This window comes from Ricinus communis, chromosome 3 (assembly GCF_019578655.1).
Source record: "Ricinus communis isolate WT05 ecotype wild-type chromosome 3, ASM1957865v1, whole genome shotgun sequence".
NCBI classification, from domain to species: Eukaryota; Viridiplantae; Streptophyta; class Magnoliopsida; order Malpighiales; family Euphorbiaceae; genus Ricinus; species Ricinus communis.
The window spans coordinates 9,203,114-9,211,334 of record NC_063258.1 but is presented as its reverse complement, the minus strand read 5'-3'; the positions used below and the strand labels follow the sequence as shown (position 1 = coordinate 9,211,334).

The 8,221-nt window shown below is 36.3% G+C and overlaps 1 pseudogene; it reads right to left on the bottom strand.

Annotated features, from left to right (window-relative positions):
- Positions 1-2,499: 2,499 nt before the first annotated feature.
- Positions 2,500-7,998, bottom strand: LOC8276824 (annotated as a pseudogene).
- Positions 7,999-8,221: the final 223 nt, after the last annotated feature.

Here is an 8,221-nt window from a genome sequence, read left to right as displayed (position 1 = left end):
CTTCGAATTTTTCAGAGATAAATTTGTGGTGGACCCATCTTTAGTTAATTTCCTTTATTTTTGGAAATGTTGGATAAAGAGAACATACTTATATGTATTTAGGATTTTAATTTGTTTAGATTACTCTTTATCTTATCCTTTCTTATGGGGATAAGATCATATAGGAAGCTTATTTCTTTTTTATAAGGATTCTCTTATTAGGGTTTAGGGTTTTACTTCCTATATAAGGACGGCTGGAAGTACTTTTAATTATTCTTATTATTCTTCTTCTTCTATTCGCTACAATTATTTTCTTGTGAATTCTTACTCCACCATGTGTGGCTAAGTTTCTAGTTTCTAATTCAAGAGTGAATAAATTCCAATTGTGATTTTGTGAGGCTTTATGCTTAATAGAATTCTTCTTTAATCTAAGTATTCTTTATTTCTTATTTTTATTATTTATGAACTATTGATATTGATTGAACTGACGACTCAACTTTGATATTGATTTTTCTATTGCTGAACTTTGAGTTTGTGATCCGTAATTGTCATGAACGATTGACACAAGTAGCAAGGAGTTGGCTCATGTGTGTGCGATTGCGGCTTATTCGAATTACATAGCTTGCATGATAGGCTCTAGGAAAATAAAGGAACAGGGTTAATTCAATTGCAGTTATCTCAATTAATTAATGTTGGTTTAGTCATTCTCATTATTTTTAATGCTATCATTAAGTTGATATGGAACGCTATCGTGCCCAGTTGACTAATGGTAAGTTTTGATTAGGATGTTGGGTTTGAGTCAATAATATTAGGAGAATTACACTTGTTGCGACTTTTTCGAATAAGTAGACTAAGTATTTGAATAGAAGAATTGATACTTTAGCCTATGATCATGATTACAATTGGATGGAATTAGCACTCTTTAATTGGAAATTTGTAAAGATTGATTTTTATTTACTTCAACATTCAACCTTTATCATTTTCTGTTTATTTATAATTTTGATTCAAACATTCAAAATCCCTTCATTTTTATTTTACCTTGAGAAGCTATCCACATTGGTTCTCTTGGGATTTGATCTGGTTTCACTATCTCTACAAGTTAGTTTAGAAAAATCAGTAATTTATTTTGAAGGGCTTCGACAACCCGTTCACTATCACTTGTCAAATTTGGTAGACAATATTCTTGTCATAGCGACCCAAATTATAATCTCAATCCATCTTTTCTCACATAATTGAGTCCTGAGGAGTCTAAAGCTGTTCTTTTTAAGGAGGTAGTGGCATTTCTTCTTCATTATCAATATTCTGTTCTTAATTATTTTTTACTATTTTTATAAAATCCTTTGCAATGGTTGAACCTACTCAATGAAATTTGTGATATTTTCTGCATATGTTGTGGTTCTGGACCTTAAGATTGAAGCTTATGGTGGATTGCCAATGAATTCGACCTAGATCATCCTGATATGTATCTTGTGTTAAATCTCAACTAGTGATGACCTTCTATAAATGCAATTGGATTAGCTTCCAGGCTTGTGAGAGAATTTTGTAGCTGTTCTTCATACCATTTAATTTTTTCATTTTCTTATTTCATCTTTGACTTAATTTACCTCTTTCAAGAGACTAGACTGTGCCAGTTTGTAATGAGCAGGTGCTTTTGACATGCTGAAACCAATTTATTTTGGGTGTTCTACTCGTACAAGCTTGGCTTACATATTTTTGGAGCAGAGCCAAAGCTAATGGTACAGAGGAGGCCATTGCTAAAGAACGACTGCAGTTTTGGATTAACCGTCGGGGGCACTCGCCGAGTTCCCATGATGCTATTGATGGTAAGCTTCGTAATTTCCTGCTGCCAAGTTTTTCAAAAACCATAGTATGGTCAATATTTACTAGATAATCACTTGGTGCAATTCTAGTAAATGTCCACTCAGCAACTATTGTGGATTTTGTTATCTTCAAACGAATGGATATTTTTTTTAAATAAGAACCTAATAATGATATTGCGCTTGGATGTCTGCTGTTTAGTCGAGCAATGTCTGATAGAGCTGAGGAAGCTAGGGATAGAACATCGGCTATAGGAAGCATGTGGCAAAGAAATCGAGCAAGACTCTTCCACTAATATCACACAAAAATCTGCTGCATAATAAGGGCTCTGGCCCTGAGATGTCTATATTTGCTTAGTACAAATTTTTTCTTCTGTTTGGAAAATATGAGAATCTATACTTTAAATTCTTTTAGTGATGTATGGCCTTTGATTTTGTAGTCCAAAACAGTAACACGATATAAAACCAAACCAAGGAGTAGGTGCCCTCCCTTCCCTTTGAGGGACAAATGTAGATGTCAATTTTAACTGACAGTTGAAATTACATATTTTAGATTAAAGATTCATACAATTCTAATTAGAGGCGGTTGGTCTTTCATGGATGTACAAGCAATAGCTATTGATTTGTTCTGTTTATTCCTCGTCTTTACTACAAGCGAGCAGCTTCAATTAGAAACCAACAAGTTATGTCTTATGTAAAAATGTAGAGAAGAAAATTTTGTGATATATTAAGTGATAATTTGCCCTCTTATCAATTACAGGATTGCATATGAGCCATCTTTATTTTAATCCCAAAGGAGTTGGCAATAGCATTAGAATTAAAGGAAGATTTGTCCAGCCCATAATAACTCAATTAATATAGTAGCCAAACCACAATAAACACTTTTTTTATGTTTGGAGGAGAATATAAACATCCGATTCTGATGGTTGTATCTAGCGAAAAATCACTTCACTTGGGGCCAAAGGATCATTTAGGAAACGACGTCGGTTACCAAGGTGCAGCAGCTACGTTTTCAAATTCATGCTCCATATTCACAATATCTTCATTCACGGCATTAGCGTTCACCTGCAGAGTGATGAGTTCAGAATCTTTCATCATCTTCATCGACACTTTCATTGTCCGTTGCTCTTCTAACAGGCTTATCCGCTTCTCAATTTTATCAATATCCTCTTCCAATTTTATTTTCTCATGCTTACCCTCTGCCATCCCAATGTGGACCTTCTTCGCCTCATCCTCTAGCCGTTTGCACCTATCTTTGATTGACAGCAACTTCTCAAGGCACTCCGCTATTGCCACGACCTGAAATCCATGCTTTTCAAGATCAGCAAGGACTTCCATATAGCTGTCAAAAACTTCTCTACCATCGCCAACTTGCAACTTGGACATCTTCTCTATCAGAACTGCAAAGCTCAACATATGACCCATAGCCATTCCTTCGCGGCTCTCCTCTTTATGTCCAATCAGAGGACTGAAATGTGGTTTTTGTGGCAGGACTTGGAAAACTTCTAGAGATTCAATGTTTTTCCATATAAGTGAGCTCTTAAAAAATGGCATCTCTAGATTCTCCACAAGCTCAGTGGCTTCCGGAACATTTATCACTGAAGATTGCTTGAAATTTTCTACTTTTCTTTCTCTTTTACCTGGACAATGAGCATATTCAATCGGAATAGTCGACAAAATAGATAATGCAACCAATCTTATACTTCACTCAAGACAAACTCAGAGTGTACCTGGAAAGCATGTTGATAGAGCTTGAGTGTTACAGGATACCATCACAGCAGCCATGCTAACTTCTTTTGCCATGTAATTTTCCAAGGAAACTATGGCTGACGATCCGGTCAAGACATCTTGGAATTGTACAAATCGAAGAAAGGGTTCATATAAAGACAATATTGATCAAATGATAGAATAAAACTTAAGTGTCGTTAGTTATTCCATTTCCATTAGAGAACTTGTTTCAAGTGTATGTTCATCCTTCACCTTCCATCTTATAATAAAAGCCAATCATTAGGGATCAGATTTTCTTTGAACAAGGACTTCCATATTAATTTTTTGAACGTGGTTTCAGATTCTATCATCAGCATACACTAATTAATAAAAACCATATCAGAAACTTCTACGCTACAGAGACAAATATTGCAATTGGGGAAAAGGCAACCAGAACAGAATAGGTTGAATTGGCACTAAAGTACTTTTCCCTGTTTTGCAACTTCTAAATTGTTAAAAGAGGTCAATCAGTAAAACAATATGTCCATGCACTTATAAGTTGGTATGATCAGCATGTATCTTATACAATACATGTTCACCAAACAAATAATCCTGGGCATTCCTCATAGCACAGGCTGAGATCAAACCAAAATCAAGATTCATAAATTGACATTAACTTTCTATCTTCTATTTACCTCACTATTTTTTTTAGGTTCTTTTTCTGTTATGCACCTATTTTTAAGGCTCCTAAAAGCAGAAGACTTTCAAGTTTCCATATGTACCTAAATGCTCCATGCTGATTACTGTAGACAATTCAGCCTCTTCCGTTGCACAATCTTGAAAGTCAATTTCACTAGTACCATTTCCAGCTATATTGCTCTGTTCACCTACATGGAACAAATTAATTAGATTTTCTGTCTGTATAAATTATTTAGCCATTACTAAGGTAACATCCTGCACCTTCTTTCTGCTGCCCGATCACACTACTTTCTTTCTTCTGATTAATCACCTGTATAAGAACTAGCACCAATTAGATTCAGTAGATAAAAAAAATGGATGGACAAGTTGATTAAATGCATTTATAATTGAATTAGCCACATTTTATTCTCAAAATTATACAGCATTATAGGCAAAAAGCAACAAGTAGCACATTGTTCTCCCTTTTAAACACCCCAGTTATTGTGCCTAAAGCTGTTTTCCCCTAATTAATGTCAGTTTTCTTATTTAATTGGAATACTCTTATTACTTTTTCCTTTCCGTGGTGTTTTATGTTTCTAGATCATGAAAGTGTGTCACCACAGATATTCAGACTTGCTTCAATTATACCTCATCAGAATGTTGGTAAGCGTTTTCTACATGGAGGCCCCTCCTCCCCTCAACTAAGGAAAAGGAAGAGTGAGCATCTTTTTCCATGTGCTCGATTTCAACTAGGATTTCAGCCAAGTCTCCTTTTGTCTTTTCCTCTCTGCCTGCAAATCATTTACATTTGCTCTTATTGAAATAAGATCCTATTATACAGGGATAAAGAAAGGAGGCCTCTACCTACTGCTGGAACCCACTGGCTTGTAACTTTAGAACTCATATGTCTTTCCCTTTTCTCCATGTAGCCTGTCACTTTATTCTCCAGTAAAGCATCTTGTGGACTAGGATCCTGCATTAGTAAGAAAAGCATAGAACATGGACTCAAGGAAAAGAGCAGTCAATGGAAAAAATTTACACGAGTCTTAAAAAAGAAATCACACATTGATCAGAGCATAAGACTCGTTCACTTAAAGAAAGCGGGCTTACAACATTATTTCGGAGATCGGTTGAGCAATTGGTTTGCATTTCTTGGTTTATAGTCTTGATTGGCGTCAACTCTGCATGACATGCTTGGGAAGACAAGGGTTTGACAGAGTTTGCTTTTTTCAACTTTTTGGAAGGGCATGAAAGTGCATCCCCACCTTTAGGTGGTGTCTTCCTTACTTTCTTACTTGGTGATTGTGCATTACAAGCCATTGACTGCTTTAATGGATTCTTCCTTGACTTTTTGCAAAACAATTTCTCTTCTCTGTAATCCTTTGCTGTGCTTAATTTTCTACAAGAAGATTTCTCTTCAATCTCATTCATCGCTCTGATTGAACTCTCAACACTTATAGCTACCTCATGGTCTTCTGCATTGCTGTCAGCATTTGTTGATCTCTTCTCTTCATATTGTACAGCAATAGATATATCCTGAAACAAAACCCAGTAAATAAGCTACCACAGTGCAATTTAGCTATCTAAAGATAATTCCAGTTAAGAAACTTAAATAAAAAAATAAGTCTAGCAAAGACAAAAAGCTTACAGACCATTCTGTTGTCAAAAAACCAGCAATAACTACTCAATTTGTTCACACCTCCTTTTCACCCCAAGAAGTGTTGGGGTGAATAGGGAGAATTGATATCCTAGATATCCAATAACACTGATTCTAGTTTAAATTCTTCACAACATACAAGTGGTTTTTAAAACCACATATCCTTGGCCCCCTTTGTTGACACAAATTCACACATTTGTTAACAGTTCAAAGCGAAAGAAAACAATTTCCTAGTCATTTAGTTAGATCAATTTGTCTCCAAGGATCTAATTATTGTGTCCCACAACCACTAATGAAGAAAAAGAAACATATATTTACCCCTCCTTAGACACAATTCAATACCAATGATGGATCAAAACATATCTTTCATAGTAATGTGAACAGACTTGCAGGCATGCAATTTTCCTACTAAGTCTCTCCAAAAGAGAGTGAGAATAATAGAGTAAAGAACATTCAACATCGAGTTGCAGCTTTATGTAAAAGAACATAGAAGGAAGATGGAATACCCGGGCAAGATTAACCCATACACCATCCATCAAAGAGAGATGTGGCCTTATTTCAGATTGACTCAGCTGCATCTCCTTTTCTGCATGCTTTAGAGAGACACTGTACCTTCCTTCTGTAAGAATTTTGATAATGAGGGCTTCCCTCCAACTTGACTCATGGAAAACATCAACTGCTTCCAAGATCTCAAATTCTGTAATATCCAACTTAGGAGGGGGAGGGCGGATGTGGAAGCAATCAACAGTTTCTTTAATATGACCATTTGAGCTGCCACAATCCAGCAAGAAAGAATTGAAGCCGACTTCCTCAAGAACAGTTGCTGGAAACCAAGCATCTTCTAAGTTTTCTTTGTTAAGATTCACCTCTACAGCCATCCCTTTACTAAACCTTAATCCTTCCATTCTCTTTGAAGAGTCAGTAAACCATATCAGTCTTGTGTATCAAAATCATAAGTAACAGTATCAAGAAATTGAAAGTAAAATGGGAAAAAACACATGATATAAGAATATGGATAATGCTTCAAAACAACAAATATCACCGTTCATTGTTGAAGGAACTTTTATAGAAATGGAAAAAAGTTACTTGTACACCTGCTTCTTCAAACCTGGGCCAAAAAAACTGCAAATATCATGTTTAACTTTGTCTGGAACATGATTCAACCATATAAAAGATTTATTGTGAACAATGTTTAACAGGAAACCAAATGTCATGGCTATGGGCCTAAGGCAAAGATAAAACACGATACTGTAACCTTCAAGAATGGTTATTACGGTAAGGGGAGAAAATCTGAACGATCCTGGATTCCTACTGAACATATTTTGGCTGAATACAAGGCATGCAAGCCTTTTGTCCAGCTCACATGGAAACGCCTAAAACGTACATTGATTTGCTTCAAAAGATACTACTGTTAGCTAGTAATTTGAGCATAAGGCTAGAGTAACTGAATGAAAATGACAAAAAGTGTAAGGGCGTGAGCCACAAATGGGAAAAGAAAACAAGGAAATTTGAACCAGAAACCAGAAAATTCCAACAGCACTTTTAAAAAAAAAACATGCAGATGAAATAAAAAATGCACCTTTTGTTTTTGGGGTCGAGACCATGCCCCATTACTCCAATCCCAATGAAACCTCAAATCTTTAGAGAGAAACTGAAATTGTTCGGGTGGGTTTTCAAACACAACAGTGTACTTCTTTGAGTGGTCTTATCATCCTCAAAAACATCAACTTTAGTGACGATACCCTTCCACCAGCCATCACGGTGAAAGGCGTCAACGACATCAAGTGGTTCAAAGGCAGGGATAGTACTAGGAACCGGAGGCAAAGGCCTAATGAAGGAAAAATCAACGTACTCCGTCAATGGCTTCTTCTCATCTGTATCTGAAAGTAGATTACGATACTGAACCAAGGCCACGGCTTTTCTTTTAGAGTAACAGCTTCTTGAAGAAGATAGTGATTTGAGGATCGTGGCCTCGTACCATGCGCCTCTAAACCCTTCTTCATCGCTGCTCACCTCCACCAGGTCTCCTATGCTAAAATTCCGTCCGCTATTTTGCCTGCTGGAGCGCCCCCCTCCCATGCCAGCCTAAAGCAATCAGTGTGAGAAAAAGTCAACGCGGAAAGCCAGACGTCAGTCAAATGCTTTTCCATTCTATTTCTATTTCTGTTGCCTTTGCATTTGGATACTATTTGTTTATATCTCAGGCCCTGATTCTGGACTCGACTAAAAAAAGCGTTAAGCCCAATTGATGGATGGATACACTAGCGGAGTGCTAGTCCGATGAAATTGAAATAGAGAGTAAATTGGTTTAATCCAACCAACTCAAAAATTTGATGAAAAAGAAAATATGTATTGAGTTTAAATTGTTTTGGTGCTGGAAATG